Below are 18,774 nucleotides of genomic sequence, written 5' to 3' on the forward strand. Positions count from 1 at the left end.
AACCACCATGTGTCGTTTAGAATATCACCCTGATATTCAAAACATCAAAAAGAATGAGGCACTTTCTATGGAGTGATATAAAAAGACCTCCGAAGAGTATAGTTAAATGAAAAAAAGAACAGTGCAAGCCAGCATGTGGACTTTACCATCATTGGGTAAAAATTTCTATTTGCTGGCATGTGCATAAAATATCTGTGGCAAACTCATGAGAAATTGGTCACACAAGAAAGGGCTCGGGGAAGGGGGTCTGGGTGTCTGGAGGATAGGGGTTGGAGAAAAACTCACTTTTCACTATGTCCCCTTTTATACCTTTGAGATTTTGTGTTATGGCTATGAGATAAATTATACATTCAGAAATCAAGTACAATTAAAAAAATACAGGAGCGGGTGTGGCTCAAGTGATTGAGCACCTGCCTCCCACATGGGAGGTCCCAGTCAGTTCTAGTTCCTCCTGAAAAAAAAAAAACAAGCAAAACAAATGAAACACCAACTCAGGGGAGCCAGTGTGTCTCCATGGTTGAGCACCAGCTTCCCACACACAAAGTCCTGGGTTCAATACCCAGCTCCTAGTACCTCAAAAAAAGTTGCTGAGCACCTATTTCCTACATGGGAGGTCCCAGGTTTGGTCCCCACTGCTTCTAAAAACAAAAACAAACAACAAGCAAACAAACGAAAAATCCAAATCAGGGGAGCCAGTGTGGCTCAGTGGTTGAGCACCAGCTTCCTGTATAGGAGGTCCTGGGTTCAATCCCCAGCCTAGTACCCCAAAATAACAAACAAAAAACCAAAAGCCCTCCTTCTCCAGGGGCCCGCTTGGAAGATGCCATTTCCTGGGCATAGCACCCAGAGCTTGGCAAATCTTCTCATATTCTTCTCAGGTTCCCTACACACAGTAGCTCTGCCTGGCCAGCTTGACGGACGATGCCTAGTTCTCAGATGGAGAAACTGAGGCTCTGACTAGGGCCAACATTCCTGAGATCTTCTGGCCTGAACCACAGAGGCTGGCCGGTGTTCAGCAGGGCCAAAGGGCTGAGAGCCAGGACGATGCTCACAGCCCCCCGCCCCCCAGCCCAGGCCGGGCGGAGTCATGTAAGGTACCGCTCTGAGCCGAACCCATCTGGAAGCGATCGCCACCCCCCGCCCCCCACCCAAGCTGCGGAGGAGGGGTGGGCACGGCCCCAGACCACGGGCCCATCTGTTCCTCGTTAAGGCTCAGGCTCCGCCCGGACTTCGGCCCTGGAAATCCCATTTCCCGCTGGGCTAGGCCACCCTCAGATCAGCCACCCTTCCTGCAGTGCAGGTGGGGAAACTGAGGCCCAAGAGCAGCAGGCAGTGGGCTCCAGTTCCAGTGTTGCACGCTCCTTCTCCTCTCAGAGCCTCAGTTTTTCTTAGTTGCGAGGATGAAATGAGCCTGCTCACGCAAAGCCCATGGCACGGCTGGGTTCAGTAAACAATAGCTGTCACTAGTACCTCCCCACACCTCTGCAGGTCTGTACTCTAGTTTCCCAAGCAACACTCCCAGTGGGTGATGCGCCCAGTGCTGTTTGAAGCACTGAGTATGCGTCAACTCATCCAAACTTCACAGCAGGCGTACAAGATAGAAGCTCCTACTAGCTCCTTTGCTGATGATGCAGCTAAGTCTCAGAGATGTTGAGTAACCTGCCCAGAGTCACACAGTCAGCCAGTGGCACAGCCAGGATTTGATCCCAAACACCCAGACCCAGAGGCCCTGCTCAAAGCCCTCCTTCCACTCCCTCTGTGGACCCACATCTCTCTCCCACGATCCCTTCCTGACACTGTAGGTACCTGTGACCAGGTCCCCGGAGACGGGGGACAGACTGATCTCAACCAGTGGTGCCTGAGAAACTAGTCACTACGGACTGAGGAAGAGCACCAGAGAGGCAAGGAGCCCAGGGACAGCCTGGCAGATGGGGGGTGACAGACCCTCACAGGCGGTGAATGTGCTGGTCCAGAGCAGCCGGTGTGGGGCGGTGCTGGACCATGCCACCACCTGTAAAGAGCACAAGCGTCCAATCAGCCTCACGTCCAAGAATCTGCCTTACAGGAACCTCCCCCAGGGCAAGCGGCACCAGTGAGGACTCCCCTGCAGCCTCATTTGAAGCGGAAGGATGTGCAGTCGCAGTCCAGGCGTCCTTCGGGACGGCCAGCTCCACTCACGGCAGCCGAGCACACGTGGAAAGCTATGCTGCCAGGAAAAAGCCTGCCGCAGAGCCCAGGGCCCCGCGCAGAAGCCACTGTTGGGTGGACGCAGGAACCAGCGGTCCGTGGTGCCATCCACGCTTAGAGAACCGGGAAGGGCAGGGAGTGGGGGTCGTGCGGGGAGAACAGGATTTAACTCCGCTTTGTCCTCTTCTAGAGTTTTCCCCCTGCATCAATCATGCTATACCAAAAGGAGAAAGAGAGCAGGCATGCCTCGCTGTGCTTGGCACAAGGTGGGGCTCAACCCAAGCTTTTTTGGAAAGTTTTATTTCAAAGTAATCAGAGATTCACAGAAAGATGCAAAAATTAGAAGAGAAGGGCCCGTGTCCCTCTCCCTTACATCACACATCACTGTATACACTGGGAAACTAAGGTTGGAAGAACCTGCGCCAGGTGTGATAATCCTGCACCATTTTTTCAAATATGCCACTTTGTGTGTGATACACAGAGCTGTTCCCTCCAACAAAGAGCTCTTTAGAGTCCCACCTCCTCTCCCCCAGCCCCCACCACCCCGAGCCCACTTTTGACGAAGGCACTTTGAACCCCTGGCCATTGCTTGGTGCTGGGGTAAGGCCGCGAAGAGGCGCGTCGGGGGCCGCCCCCGCGTGTGGCCTCCAGCGCCCGGTGGAGAGCGGTATTGACAGAAGCGGCAGGAGAGGGCCAGGGGGGCTGGGGACGAGAGACAAAGCCTCACGGCGGCCCTCCTGCGGGCTCACGGTGGGCCGGGCTCCGTTCTTAGCATGAAATCTTCCATCATCAGCCCGTTTATGGAGGAGGAAACTGAGGCACAGAGGGCTCAGCTCACAAGGAGAAGGTGAGGAAGGCCGTACGCACTGCCCAGCCCTGCCTCGCAGCCCACCCGCCCACCCGCCTCCACCCCGAGCCCTGGCTCAGCTCCGGCTCCCCCGGCCTCGGCCCCCTGGGCCCTTCCAGCACAGGATGAGGGCAGCCGGCAGCCGACTGTCTTTGCCTTCATTGTATAGGAGCCCAGGGAGGGGAAGAATGGTACAGCTTTCCTTGGAGGGAAGATGGGAGCCACCTCTAGTCCTGTCTTGCTGTGGGAAGATTTAACCCACGTTCTGTCGGTTGCCGTAACCCCTAGGATGGGTGTCCTTAGGGTCATCCCGCCCCCAAGCTCCGTGCAGTGTCTTTGCATCAGTGTCTTCCTCCTTCTGCTCCTGATTTCCTGCTGTTGAGCTGCTTTTTTGGACTCCGGTGTTGTCTTGGCTGTTCCTTGATTTGGTGATGCTCCATATTTCTGATGTTGATCATTCTAGCCATTCTCTGTCATGGTCACCAGACTTGGATAACCAGCTTTGGCTTGGGCCATGTCCCAAGTGAGAATGAAGGGCTTCGTTGGAGGCCTCTCCTGACAAGATGAGCAAGAAACCGATGCCTCTTTTGAGAAGTCTTTTTCTCTCAGAATCTTTATTTCCTGAACAATACTTTCAATCTCTTCCAAGCTGATAGCAATGTACCTCTCAACGTGAAAGAGATGATATTCACAAACACACTCATCGTCTGCTTGATAATTTTCCACAGAAGGTTTCATTGCAGGTAATCTATGTTCACCTCCTTCTTGCGCTTGTACCTCTCTATTTCAGCCTGTCTTCAAGATGCCATAGCAACGGGGCTAGCATAGGCCGTGGAGGAGCTAGCGGTGTTATTTTCAGCCGAGTTGTTCCTGGTTTGGGGCAGTTCTAATTCAACCACATGATAGTAATGACACGGAGGTAAGTAGTTTAGAAAGTGTTCTCAAGCCTGCTGCAAATGATCTAGCTGCTTGCTGGGACTGGCTTGTTTCATGGCGACAGCTCCTTGAAATGCTGGCACCATTGGGTCCTTCAGGTCGGTGGAAGCCATCTCTTCCAAGTCTTCATTTCAGCTGAATAAATCAAACCTGCTGCTCCCCAGCGGGTAGGGCCAGGGCCTGAGGGGAGGGCAGTGCCCGTGGCGGGGAGGACGGCAGGCAGCAGCCAGGGTGGGGGAGGAAGCAGGAAGAATATGGAGGACGCCCCCCCACAGGCCCGGGTCCGGCCTCCTGGGCTCTCCGCCGTCTCGGTTCCCCCTGCTCTCCCTTCTGCTCCCTCCAGCAGGTTCTTGGGGCCTGCTCCCCAACGCTGTCAGCCCCCTGCAGCCTGCACACCTTCAGGTGGCCTCTTGTCCTCTTCTCTCCTCCTGGTAGAAACGTTCTCTTCCAGGGAGTAAAGCACGGGTCCCTGTGGCAGGGTGCCTGGGCGAGGAGTTCTGGGAGCTGGGGCGGGAAGGAGGGAGAGGAGACCCAGCCCGCCCCCACGCCACTCCAGGCGCGGCCCCCAACACCCACCGAGGGCTGGAGGCATAGGCGACAGGCCCCGGAAGGTCCCCCGGGGGGATGCGTGTAATGCTAAAACAACAGCAGGGAGAGTGGCGGCAAAGGGGCAGTAAAGCCCAGCGGTTACAAGCTTCCACTGTGCACCAGGCCAGCACCTTAAATCCTCACCATTGTCCCCAGAGCTGGAGCTATTGTCATCCCATTTCAGAGATGAGGACACGGAGGGAGGGACAGAAAGCTGGACAGCGCAGGAGCTAGACCACCCCTCTCTGCAAAGAAAGGCAAAGAGGAGGCCCAGAGAGGGCCAGTGGCTGGCCCCGGGTCACACAGGACAGAGGCGCTGGGCCTCTGATTCTCTGGGCTGCCCTTTCCTGTTTGGCAGCCGCTCTCGACCAGGGCAGGAGTGTGCCCCCGGCATTCCCAGGGCCTGGGCCTCATTCTCCCAAGGGAGTCAGCCTCCACTTGTGCCAGGGAGGAGAGAGAGAACTGACCTAAGTCAAGTGGGAAACGAAGGAGATGGATTGGGGCTGAGCCTCTCCCCCCTGGCCGGCGTCCTCTGCTCCTCTGGATGCTCCCGGCTCGCTCAGGGCACAGATGAGTCCTTCCAAGGCAGTCCTAACCCTCCCACTGTTGCCCACCCAAACTTCCCTTTCCTATGCCCTAACCTGGCCCCTCTCTAGAGGTGTCATCCTCTGTGTCCCCTGCTCACTCCAACCCAGCCACACTGCCCTCCGTTCTGTGACTTGAACACGACAAGCTCGTTCCTGCCTCAGGGCCTTTGCACTTGCTACGCTCTCCGCCAGGAGCGCTTTTCTCCCAGATCGTCACGTGGCTCACTCCTTTTGCCACGTTGGTCTCAGAGCAATGTCGGGAGGGAGGCTTTCTCTGGCATCAAATCTCACAGCACCACCTCCTCCCCTCCACCACCCTGCATCTTCTTGATTTATTGTTTTCATGTTTCTCATCCTTGTCCGAATTCCTCTTGCTTATTTATTTGCCTATACGTTTATGGCCTGTTTCCCCACTAGAATATCTGCTTCCTGAGGTCTGAGATCGCCATCTAGTTTGTTCGCTGCTTTGTAGATGGGCCTAAGAACAATACTTGGCACGTGGGGACAAGCCCCAAGGAACGGCTATGTTGTCGGAAGAAAGCTTCCCTCAGGGAGATGCTGCTGCTCCAAGGAGTCAGCTCTCCAGAAGTTGTCCTCAGATATCCTTGGGCCTCTTGCCACCTATAAATGGGGCTGACCCCCACGTTTCTGCTGGATGGTCCCTGGAATGGGTCATTACCATATCCCATCTCTGCTGGTCACTGCAATCAGTGTAAGAGTGGGAGCGTGACCCCCAAGAGCCAATGTGCTGCCTTCCTGGGAACTTTATGGGGACACAGGAAAGAGAGGCATGTCAGTGAGGAATGCTTTCAGCTGTAAGTAATGTAACTTAATGCAGTGGCTCAAATAACAGAGGCTCATTTTTCTTAGGAAGGACTCCGAAGCTAGGCGTGTGGCGGTTTAACAGGGTCAGAGCCAATGTCATGGTGATTTTTCTGGCCTCATGGTAGCAAGATGGCTGCCATACTCCAAGCATCAGTCCTGTGTTCACGGAGCTGACAGCTCCAGCCATATCTGCCTCTATTATCAGAACAGAAAGAATCCCCCGCAGCTGGCAGATTTCAGCTTATACCTCATTGGCTAGAACTGTGTCAGGTGGCTGCCCAGCTGCAGAAAAAGGGGGAACTGTAAGTATTTGACTTTATGGCCTCTACAGTGGGTGGAGGCTGATGGGAGTGGGCGTTTAGTTAGCCACCCCAAGGCCAGCTATGAGACGTTCTTCATCCCTCAGGACGTTGTTCTTCGGTAGGCGGGACGGGCGAGCGGCACTACAGGCAGCCATCTGCACCTGTAACCTGAGAGCCCATACAAGAATGACGCTAATCCTGGGCACGTTTGAGACCCTAGATCTAGCCGTGCCTGAAGCTGACTCCTCATGTATGTATCAGTTACATAACCAAAAACGATATTATATATACATAGATCTGCTTGAGCCTGCTTAGGTTAATTTAACTTGTTTCTAATCCATGGTTCTGCTGTGAGTTTCATCTTGGCCATGTCATCTCGTCTCTCTGAACCTGTAAAATGGGCTGTGGTGTGGAGTCGAATGTGGCATGAGAAACCGAGCAGGTCCTCAACACACATTAACTGCTTTCCTCCTTCCTTTCATTCACTTACATGAATGTTTGCAGAATCTGAAGATGAATTTCCCAACTATGTTTAGTACCTCATTTGTTAACATTTTCTCTTTTTCCTTTAGACCAAGAGCTTCTTGAGACCAAGGACTATGTCCAGTTTATTTTTATACCCACCAACCATAGCATGGTGCTCAAGAAATGCTAGCATTAAAGAGTCCAAGAATTCATTTACCCATTTAAAAAATGTTTTTTAGCACCTACTATGTGCTGGCTACATTGTAGGCAATAGGGATATGGAAATGAGTGCCTTGGACAGGAGCTCACAATCTAATGGGAGAGACAGACTATAAACAGACAAACAAATAAATATAAAATATGATGTCCGGTAGTAAAAGTCCATGAAGAAAACCAAAGTGGAGAAAGGGATAAAGAATTTATATGGAGGGTGAATTTTTTTATAGGGAGCCCAAGGAAGACTTCTTTGAGAGCAGATATTTGAGCCCAGACTTGAAGGATAAGCAGAGATCCACTGCAGGAACAGTGATCCAGGCAGAAGGAACAGCAGGTACGAAGACCCCAACGCTGGATTTGAAAGGTTTGGTGCTTGAAAATAGAAGAAATGTGGTACGTGAGCAAGCACACATGCTTGGATCAGAGTGTGGGACAGAGAACACAATAAATATCAGCCGTTGTTAAAGTCATTATCAAGTTGATAAAGGGCGACCACACAAGGCTGGAGGACTTGGGTAAAGAAACAGCAGCAGCAATACAACTGCTAGAAACTCTCCACTGAGTGCCTGCTGTTTGCCAGGAACCCTGCCAGGCATGTGGCTTTCACAAGCTCCACTACTGCTCCCAGTTTTTGCTGAGAGGTGATGATAGTTATAGCAGAATTCTGTGGGCGCATACAAGACGTCATGAGATCGAAGCTACAGTGTTTGGAGTGGATTGGCTTAATCAACAGAAAGGTTTATTTCTACCTTAGCTAAAGGTCAGGGCTGGGAACTGGATACTAGCATATTGTTGCTCTGCGGTGCAGCCGCGGTTCCCAGGCTCAGCTCATGGTCTGATTTGCTTCCTGCCGCACATGCCCACCCATGCCATAGACGCTCCCAACAGCCCATAAACCTTCCTGGCTCTGACTCCCCCTGTTCCTAGGTAGGTGGGGATGAGGGGGCTCTTGGACAGAAAGTTGGAAAGCAGCTGCCCCATCTGCTCTTCCAGAGCCCAGCCCCATGTGGGAATGGCGCGGCAGAGGGGCCCATTCCACTCCCATTACGGGTCCACATCTTCCTGACTGTAGCAGTTTGACATGGTTATGAATTCCAAAAATAGATATTGGATTATGTTTGTAGTCTGGTCTGTACCTGGGCGTGATTGAGTTATGATTGGGGCTTTGATTGGGCCACATCACAAGGGCGTTTGCATGGCATGGCACAAGACAGAGTTGAGGGGTTTTGATGTTGGAGTTTGATGCTGAAGCCTTTAGCTGGAGCCCCAGGAAGTAAGCACACAGAGGATAGAGAAGCAAGCCCAGGAAGGGAAGAACCCAGGAAGCCTGAACCCTCGCAGACGTCGGCAGCCAACTTGCTCCAACACATGGAAATAGACTTTGATGAGGGAAGTAACTTATGCTTTATGGCCTGGTATCTGTAAGCTCCTACCCCAAATAAATAACCTTTATAAAAACAAACCAATTTCTGGTATTTTGCTTCAGCACCCCTTTGGCTGACTAACACACTGACCCATGAGGTAAGGGCCTTCCTTCGCAGCTCCTTCCCTGCTCCAGGCCTTTGCCCATGCTGCGCCTTCTGCTGGAAGCTGCCCTCCTGCCTTAAGCCTGAATAGCCCCTCACCACTTCTCCAGCCTGGCTCAAGTGCTACTTTACCGGGCAAGCATTTCCTGACCCCTAGCTTGGGACCCTGCTACACAGTCCCATGGCTCCCCGGAGCCTCCTTCCCAGCATTTTTTACTGCCAAAATTCAATTTCTGTTTCTCTTTCGTTTGCTTTCATTTTTCTGTATTAAAATCAAAACCAAGCATTTCTTCTTGTCCAGTCCTGAATTCACAGGACCTAGCTCAGTGCCAGGCGCATAGCAAGTGCACCACAGATATGTGTTGGATGGATGGATTCTTAGTAGATAGAGAAGATGCTAAGTTTCCTCAAGGAATCTCATTCATCCTTAAGCTTATTAAAAGTAATGATCAAAATAATTTACTCTGATCTTCTAGGCTCTTTCCTCATAGTATTTCTAACCCTCACAACAAATGACGAATGAGGTGGGTGACTGTTCCCATTTATAGATAAGATGTAGGTATTTGCACCTCATCTTACCACCACTGCCTGGCCAACCATTCCAGTGATTACCAAGAGTCAACCATCTTCTTTCTGACAGCAAATATTTTTTTTTATTAAGGTATACTTTATCTATAATAAAGTCCACCCATTTTATGTTTGCAGTTTGATGTGTTTTGACAAATTTATGCACTTGTGTAATCACCATCCAATCCAATATTGAATATTTTCATCACATAAAAATATTCCATTGTACCCCCTCCCAGTCATTTCCCACCCTACAACCCACAGGCCACGCAACCACTAATCTGCTTTCTGTCACTATGGATTAGATTTGTTTTTTCTAGGGTTTCATATGAATGGAATCATGCAATATGAACTCTTTTGTGGTTTTGGCTTATTTTACTTAGGCTGATGCTTCTGAGATTTGTCTGTTCTGTTCTATGAATCCAACATTGACTCCTTTTCATTACTGACATATATACACACATACCACAATTTTTACCCATTAATCTGTTGATGGACATTTGGGTTGCGTCTTGATGGACATTTGGGTTGCGTCTTGATGGACATTTGGGTTGCGTCTTGATGGACATTTGGGTTGCGTCTTGATGGACATTTGGGTTGTGTCTTGATGGACATTTGGGTTGCGTCTTAGTTTGCCAAAGCTTCTATGACAAATACCACATGTGTCAGCTTGGTCAGGTTATGGTGTCCAGTTGTTTGGTCAAGGAAGCACTGGCCTGATTGTTACTGTGAAGATATTTCATGCACTGAAATCATCAGTAAATTGGTTGCATCTGTGCCTGATTACATTTACAATCAACGGAGGATACTGCCTTCAACAATGAGGAAAGTCTCATCCAACCAGATGAAGGCTTTAAAAGGAGAAGTGATGATCTCAGCAGTCAGAAGGGGGAATTTCCACCTCTACATCAGCCAGCTAGCTTCCCCTGGGGAATTCACTGAAAACCTTCATCAGAATTCCCAGCTTTTCTATGGATTTCAGACTTGCCAATCCCCACAGTTGTATGAGCCACTTCCTATTTAAAATACCTCATAATATTTACAATACATGCACATCCATATGTATCTCCTGTCACTTCTGTTTCCCTAGAGCCCTGACTAATACACCACAGAAGGGCTGGCTTATACAACAGGAATTTATTGTCTCAAAGTTTTGAATACTGGAAGTCCAACATCCAGGCATCAGCAGGCCATGTTTTCTCCAAGGTCTGTAGTGTTCTCACAGTGGCTCAATCGCCACCTCCACCACAAGGCGCGTATTCCTATCATCTCCTCTAGTTTCTATTTCCTTTGCTTATAAGAACTTCAGCCTTATAATTAATAACATTTTCAAAGATCCTATTTACAAATGGGTTCACACCCACAGGCCTGGGGGTTGGGACTCAAACATGTCTTTATGACAGACATGATTCAATTTCCAAAATGTTTCCAGTTTGGGGTAATTATGTATAATACAGAATATGTATATGTGGGTGAGGTTTTCATTTCTTTGGGATAAATAGAGTAGAATTGTTGAGTCTTATGTTAAGTGTGTGTTTAACTTTATAAGAAACTTTATAAGAAACTGCCAAACTGTTTTATAAGATGGCTATACCATTTTACATCCACCCCCCGCCCCCAGCAATAGATGAGTGTCCCAGGGGCTTCACGTCTTCACCAGCACTTGATGTTGTCAGTCTTTTTTATTATACATAGTCTTTTTTGTGGGTGTGTAGTGGTATCTCATTGAGGTTTTCATTTGCCTTTTCTAATGTAATGATGTTGAATATCTTCTCATGTGCCTATTTGCCATTTGTGTCTCTTCTTTCCTTGAGAGTTTGTTGAACTCTTTTGCCCATGCTTTTATTTGGGTTATTTGTTTTCTTATTATTGAGTTTTGAGATTTCTTTATATATTCTGGATATAGACCCTTTATCAGATATGTGTTTTGCAAGACTTTTCTCAGAGTCTGTGGCTTGACTTTTCATTCTCTTCAAAGTGTCCTTAGAATAATTAAAATTTTTAATTTTGAGTATATCCAATTTACTGATCTTTTCTTTTATGATTCTTTTTTTTTTTTAAGATTTATTTATTTATTTAATCCCTCCCCTCCCCCGGTTGTCTGTTCTCTGTGTCTGTTTGCTGCGTCTTGTTTCTTTGTCCGCTTCTGTTGTCGTCAGCGGCACGGGAAGTGTGTGTGGCGCCATTCCTGGGCAGGTTGCACTTTCTTTCGCACTGGGCGGCTCTCCTTATGGGCGCACTCCTTGCGCATGGGGCTCCCCTACGTGGGGGACACCCCTGCGTGGCAGGGCACTCCTTGCGCGCATCAGCACTGCGCATGGGCCAGCTCCACACGGGTCAAGGAGGCCCGGGATTTGAACCGCGGACCTCCCATGTGGTAGACGGACGCCCTAACCACTGGGCCAAGTCCGTTTCCCTCTTTTATGATTCTTTTTTTTCTATGTGTGTCCTAAGAAAGCCTGGCTTAAGTTGTTTTTTAACTGAGTAATATATCATTAATCTCTTTCTCCTACAGTCTCATTTTTTATCTCTGTTTGATATTCCAGCCTATGAACTTGTTGCAATTTCCTTTTTCACTTCTGGAGGAGGAGGATTCCAAGAAGAAGGCCTCTAAATCCCTGAGGCTAGAACCACGGGGTCCTCTTTTAGGTCTCTGTTCAAAGGACGCCTCCTTGGAGAAGACCTCCCTGTCAACCGATTAAGTGTATATTTGTACCCTCAGTGATGAGCCAATAATCTTATTTCAGCATTATCACCCTCATGATATATTCCAGTATCTTAAATAGAAAGAAAAAATCACTGAAGTGTCTTGGTATAATCAATGGCTGATGAATTCTCTTTAAAAAAATAATAAAGTCCCTTGGGAAGGCCCCACCCCAATCAAGATGACAAAATAAGAAGCTTCTTGGCTCCAACTCCCACCCCACCTGCCCAAGAAACTTTGGACAACCAGCAAGAACTAGCAGAAACATCTTTCTGAAAGCTCCAGAAGAAGGAATTAGAGGATTGCAGTAACAGGGCAAGCACCAAAATCAAGAAAAAGACCATTTAAACGCAGTAGGAGCTCCTGGTGCCCTGGCCCTTCCTGCACCCCTCACAAGCTTGGGATGGAGTCAGCCCATGCTCCCGTGTGGATCCCTGGACCCAGTTCTGGAGGGAGCAGAGTAATCCTCATGCACATACTAGGAGCCTGTGTATCTGGCCCAATCTGCCAGGTGGTGGTCGGAGGGACACACTGTCCCAGAATTTGTCCTGTGTGTGAAAGACAGTTCATGAAGCTCTCCTACAGAACGCTGTGGGAGAGCAGTCAAGTTGTGACTACATGGGGTAAGTGATTCTGGCAGTACAATGCAATGCAATGCCCAGGACCATGAGGAAACTGTTTCCAAGGGAAGAGGGGGCATTTGTATTCTTATAAACAGGGGAGTTCCTAGGACCACGTGTGCATACCAAGAGAAAACGCATGCACAGAAAGGACCAGGGAGGCCCCTACACTTTGGACTAGAGATATTCTCTAAACTCATTGTATGGGTAAGCTCTAAAGTAGATCACTTACACAGGTCAATCTGCAAAGACTGTGAAAGGTGTATTTTCCCTTCTCTTTCTTGTTTTGTTTTTGTTGTTGTTGGTGGTGGTGGTGTTGTTGTTATCTCCTGGCATTCAAGGAAATCTCTGTCATTACACCAGCAGGGTACAAACTTAAGGAACAGATGCCTTAGAGTCTAAACTCCATCCATAATGCATTAAAATATCAAAATGTCCATGTTTCAACAAAAGATTATGAAACATACAAAGAAATAGAAAACAGTGGCCAAGGCAAAGAAGATTCAAGTATTAGAAGCCATCAGTGAGGAGGACCAGACCTGGGTCTTAACAGACATTGTCTTTTAAAAAATCATGCTGAGCATGCTCAAAGCGCTAAAGGAAGGCATGGACAAAGAACCAAAGGAAGTCAGTAAAATGATAGCTGAACACAAAGAGAACGTCAATAGGAAAATGGAAATGTTGAAAAAGAACCAAACAGAGCCGAAGACCACAGTAACAGAAATGAAATAAGCCCTAGAGGGGTTCAACAGCAAATTGATTGGAGCTGGCAGAGGAAATAATCAGGCAATTGAAATTGTTCAGTCTGAGAAACATAAGGAAGAAAGAATGAAAAGTGAACAGATCCTGAGGAACATTTTGGGACACCATTAAGCATATTAATATATACATTATAGGAGTCCCAGAAGGAGAATAAAGGTTCAGAGAGAATATTTTTTTTAAATGGCTGAAAACTTCCCAGATTTAATGAAAAACATAAGTATACATATCTAAGACACTCAACAAATTCCAAACAGGATAAATCCAAATAGACTCACACAGAGGCATATTATAAAGAAACTGTTGAATTTCAAACAAAGAGAATCCTGAAAGCCACAAGAGAGAAGCAACATGTCATTTATGAGGGATATTCAATGAAATTAAGTGCGAGTTTCTTGTGGGAAACCATGGAGGCAAGGAGGCAGTGAGAAGACATTTAAAGTGCTGAAAGCAAAAAAACAAAACAACCAAGAATTCTATATCTGGCAAAACTGTCTTTCAAAAATGAGGGAAGAACCATCAAGTTTCCAGATAAACAAAAGCTGAGGGAGTTTATCACCACTTGAGTGGCCCTATAAGAAATGCTAAAGGGAGTTCTGCAAGTTGAAAGGAAAGGATGCAAGAGAGTTGACTGAAGTCACATGAAGATAGAAAGATCTCAGGTAAAGATAATGACATAGGTAAATATAAATGCCAGTACTATTGTATTTTTCGTAACTCTGCTTTTCTTTTCTGCAATATCTAAAAGGCAAATGCATAATGTAATGAAAAATCAATGGTTTTGGACTCAGTGTATAAATATGTAATTTGTGACAAGAACTACATAAAGGTGAGGGAATGGAGGGGTATAGGAACATAGTGTGTGTGTGCGTACTATTAAGGTTGGTATCAAAGCAAACAAGATTTTTATAGATTCAGGATGTTGAATTTAAGCCCCATGGTAACCTCAAAGAAAATACCAGGGAATATACAAACTCAGACAGAGAGAAAGTAGAGTATAGGTTACCAGGAGTAGGAAGCAAGGGGAATGAGTAGTTAATTCAAAACCAGTGTAGGTTTTCTATTTGGAGTGAAGGGAAAGTTCTAGTAATGGATGGTGGTAGGGGTACTGCAACATTGTGAACGTGCTTAATCTCTGTGAATGGTATGGTTGGGAGGGATTGGGATGGAAAGTTATATAATGTACATATTTCCACAGTTAAAAAAAGAAAGGGAAACTAAAGAGATAATGATAATTAAATGCAATACATGTTCCTGAATGGGATCTAAGAATGGAGGAGAAAAGGCTCAAAAGGACATTATTGGGACATAAGAAAAATTTGAAATATAGATTGTAAGCTTCGTATCAATGCTAAATTTCTTGAACTTGATAACTGCACTTACAGTGGTTACGTAAGTGAATATCCTTGTTTATAGAAAATGTACATGGAAGTTTTATGTATTTAAGGAGTGTGATGTGTGCAACCTGCTCCCAAATGTTCAAAAGATTAGATAGATGATAGATAGATAGATGATAGATGATAGACAGTTAAATAGATGAAAGAAAGATACAGCAAAGGCAAAGGTGGCATGCTAATTGGTGGATCTGGGTATCTGGGGGAGGTAGGGGCATGTTGGAGTTCTCCGTATGGGGTTTGCATTATTTTTGCAACAGTCTTGTAAATATGAAATTATTTCAAAATGGAAAGTTTTAAAAAATTTTTTCTTTTGAAAGTGTGCACACACATTCATTGGTCAAACAAATCAGGCGGCTGTGTCTAACTCCAAGAGGGAGTGTCCTGGAAGGAGGGGATACCTGAAAATCTCGGCAAGCATGACAGATGTTCATGACCACTGCCCCTAAAGACTTCACTCTTCATGTTCACCTTTGCAGGAAATATTGACTCCTTCCAGAAAACGTGGGAGGATGCATAAATTTGGGTAAAGAGGCAGTAGAGATAACCCAGGGGAAATGAGAGTGGTCACGAGACGTGTCTAAGACCACCAGAAGGGGAAAAGGGACCCTGGGATTCGAATCTTCACCATGGACTGCTGGCGTGTCTTCTCATTCCACATTCACGGTGACTTTGAAGGGTAGATAAGATTATCTCCAATACTGCGGAGAAAACTGAAGCTCAGCAACTCGTCCAAGGTTCATAACCAGTAACTGGCTAAGCAAGAAAAGAACTGACTAGAGCTGCCGAATAAACCACCCCAAAACGTAGTGGCTTAAGATAACATACATGGGAAACGGACTTTGGCCCAGTGGTTAGGGCGTCCGTCTACCACATTGGAGGTCCCCAGTTCAAGCCCCGGGCCTCCTTGACCCATGTGGAGCTGGCCCATGCGCAGTGCTGATGCGCGCAAGGAGTGCCTTGCTACACAGGGGTGTCCCCCGCGTAGGGGAGCCCCACGCGCAAGGAGTGCACCCATAAGGAGAGCCGCCCAGCACGAAGGAGGGAGCAGCCTGCCGAGGAATGGCGCCGCCCACACTTCCCGTGCCGCTGACGACAACAGAAGCGGACAAAGAAACAAGACGCAGCAAAAAGACACAGAAAATAGACAACCAGGGGAGGGGAGGGGAATTAAATAAATAAATAAATAAATCTTTTAAAAAAAAAAAAAAAGATAACATACATTATTTCTTGTGATTCCTCGGGTCAGTTGAATGCTTCGTCTGATCTGGGCAGCATGGCCAGGCCTGGGTGGCCTAGGCTGACCTCACTCCTATATTTCAGGATTAGTTTGGTGTCAGCTGGGGTGAGAGGATAACTGCGTCATGTGGCTCTCATCATCCAGCCAACTAGCTCCCACATTAGTTCCCTGTTGACAATGGTGCTCTCGGGGTCCCAGGTAAATGAGAGAAAACCCCAGAGCACACACCCTTTCCAAGCTTTTACCGGGTTACAATTGCAATGATCCATTGACCAAAATACGTCACATGGCCAAGACCAGACTCCAGGGGTGGCAAATGGACTCCACCTCTTAATGGCAGGAGCCGCAAAGTCAAATAGCAAAGGGGTGTGTGTACAGGGATGGGAGAATTTGTGGTCAATTTTGCAATCTACCCTAAAAACAAACGCCAAGTGTCCAACAATAGGGAATCAGTTAAGGAAATCCCACCCCCACTGGAGGATTATGCCATCATTAATCATGTGCTAATAAAAGAATATTCCTCTGATGAAAGTCGTTCATAATATATTGTCACGTAGGGAAAGCAGGCCATAAAATTATGCGTATTTTTCATATCCCCCGGATTGGTACAAAAGCAAAGCCTGATAAATCAAGGGATGGCAGCAGAAAACCTCACATCCTGCTGGTGGCCACTTGGAAGCAAACTGGAGAATCTGGTCAAGCTGACAATGTGTCCACCCCATGTCCCAGGAGGAACACTCCCATATCAGTCCCCTAGAGAAACTCTTGCCCATGGGCCTGAGGAGTATTGTGTAAAATAGTCACACTGGCACTGTTAGGAATAATGAAAGAATCGAACCAACCCAAATGTCCATCCATGGAGGGTTGGATAAAGGGGGTCTAATTCTATGATGCAAAGCCATATAAGAGTAAAAAGGGAATGACCTTGGCCACTTTATATGTATAATTCAGATATGATCTATATGTGTAATGTAGAATTCCATATGTATAATTTGGATAGAGTTCAAAATATATAATGTGCTGTGAAAAAGAGGACGTTGCATCAGCATAATCACATAAGTTAAGTCTTGATAACACAAAAAGTATTATACATTGCTTGTGGCTACATATATATAGTACCTCTGGGATGGAGGAAGAAAAAAATGAGACTAGTTGAGAGGATGCGAGGGATGCCAACTTCATCTATAAAAGTTTTTAAAATCTGGAACAAATTGCAAAATATTAACACTAGTCCATTTGGAGTGAGGAGTATATGGGTGTGTATTGTATTATCCTGGTCATTTTTCTGACTTTTTTTCTTCAAAAGATAAATCCCAAATAAGTAAAAATAAAATAAAAACGGTTTGGGAGAATGTTCCTTTGTTTTTGCAAGAAAATCCAGCAAAGATGTATGTATCTATATACAGAGGGATGTGATAGCAGGGGGGTGGGGGGTACACTCCAAGATGTTAGCTGTGGTTTTGACTCCGGCTAGGGCATACACTAGAAACATTTATTTTCTTCCTCTTGCCAACGTGTATTTTCTGACTTCTCGATGAGGGACATGCTGTGCCTGTTCAACAAAAACAAACAAAATGCAGAGGGGGCCAGTCACTTCTCTGGGTCACAGGCTCCTCTGGGTCTCTGCAGGGACCCAGGTTCCAAAATAGATCTGCCCTTGGACCCGGCAGGCTCATTCTCCATGTCCTGGAGTGAGCGCCAGATGCGGGCTCCAAGGCGGAGCTCCCCAGCCTGAGAAACGATGGCTGTGGCTGGTGGTCCAGGCCGGGCAGCACAGCTAACAGGGTACATGTCCTCTACCCTGAGCCCCTCGACCACTGAGGCAACAGAGCCACAACGACCATTCCCATTGTTTAGAGGGGGAAACTGAGGCCAGGGTGGAGAGCCTGGGACAAGGCAGTTGCAAACAGCAGAGGTCATGCCCAAGGCCCAGCTGGCTGGGACTGGGTGCTGATCTGTGGGGTGATTTTGGACAAATCCAAGTGCATTTCTGGGCCAATTTCTCTGGCAGCCCCAACGGAACTAATCCTACTTCCTGCTGCATGTTTAGATATCGGAAGATCTGGAGAACATTTTCATGCAAAAAGATGCTGTATCTTTCCAATATAAGCAAGTATAAGATAATAACGGCTACCAGCTCGTGAGCACTTACTCCGTGCTGAATACCTAAGTGACATTTTCTCACCCCACCTCCTATTGGCAGATTTTATTTTCCAGAAATGGCCACAACAATATTTCCAATGGCACTTGCTCTTCCAGAACCTTGCTGCTCCCCATCTAGAGGTAAAGTGTATTTTCCCTCCCCTTGAACTTGGGTGGGGCTCCATGACTTCCTCTATGAATGAATGCAGAGGAATGGCATAGCTTCACTTGTGAGTCTAGTTTATAAAAAGGCATGTGCTTTCCCCCTGGCTCTTGCTCTGGGGACGCTTGCTCTTGGAATCCAGTCACCATGCTGTGAGGAAGCCCAGGCCACATGAAGAGGCCTTGCAGGGCTGTTCTGGCTGACAGCCCCAGCAGAGGTCTCAGCCAACAGTTAGCATCTGCCACCAGATGAGTGAGTGTGTGAGCCTTTAAATAACTCTAGGCCCCCCCTTCAAGCTGCTCCCGCGAATGTTCAGTGGAGTGGGGATGAGCTATCCCCACTGAGCCTGGCTCAAAGTACAGATTTGTTAGCAAAATAGGTGCTACCATTATTTAAAGGTACTAAGTGTTTGGGTAACCTGTTACACAGCACTGGAAACAGGAGCCCCCTGCCAGTACCTGGGCAATAAGAGATTGTTCTCCTCATTTGATAAATGAAGAAACCATGTCTCATCTACTAGAGTAGACTCAAGATTCAGCCCCAGGATTGTAGGGCTCTTGGTCTCTGGGCCTGGGTTAGGGGGTAGCCTTAGAGCCCAACATTGGGGTCCCTCTGATCCATTGAGTCTGTTGTAAGCGCGTTTAGGGTGGTGGAAAGTGGAAGTGGGGCATGGTTGGCAACCAGACTGTTGTCTTTGGTGGAAAGG

At 47.4% G+C, this 18,774-nt stretch overlaps 1 pseudogene; it reads right to left on the reverse strand.

Annotated features, from left to right (window-relative positions):
• Positions 1 to 3,287: 3,287 nt before the first annotated feature.
• LOC101414411 (immunoglobulin-binding protein 1-like) lies at positions 3,288 to 8,523 on the reverse strand (annotated as a pseudogene).
• Positions 8,524 to 18,774: the final 10,251 nt, after the last annotated feature.

This window comes from Dasypus novemcinctus, chromosome 24 (genome assembly GCF_030445035.2).
Source record: "Dasypus novemcinctus isolate mDasNov1 chromosome 24, mDasNov1.1.hap2, whole genome shotgun sequence".
Lineage (NCBI taxonomy): Eukaryota > Metazoa > Chordata > Mammalia > Cingulata > Dasypodidae > Dasypus > Dasypus novemcinctus.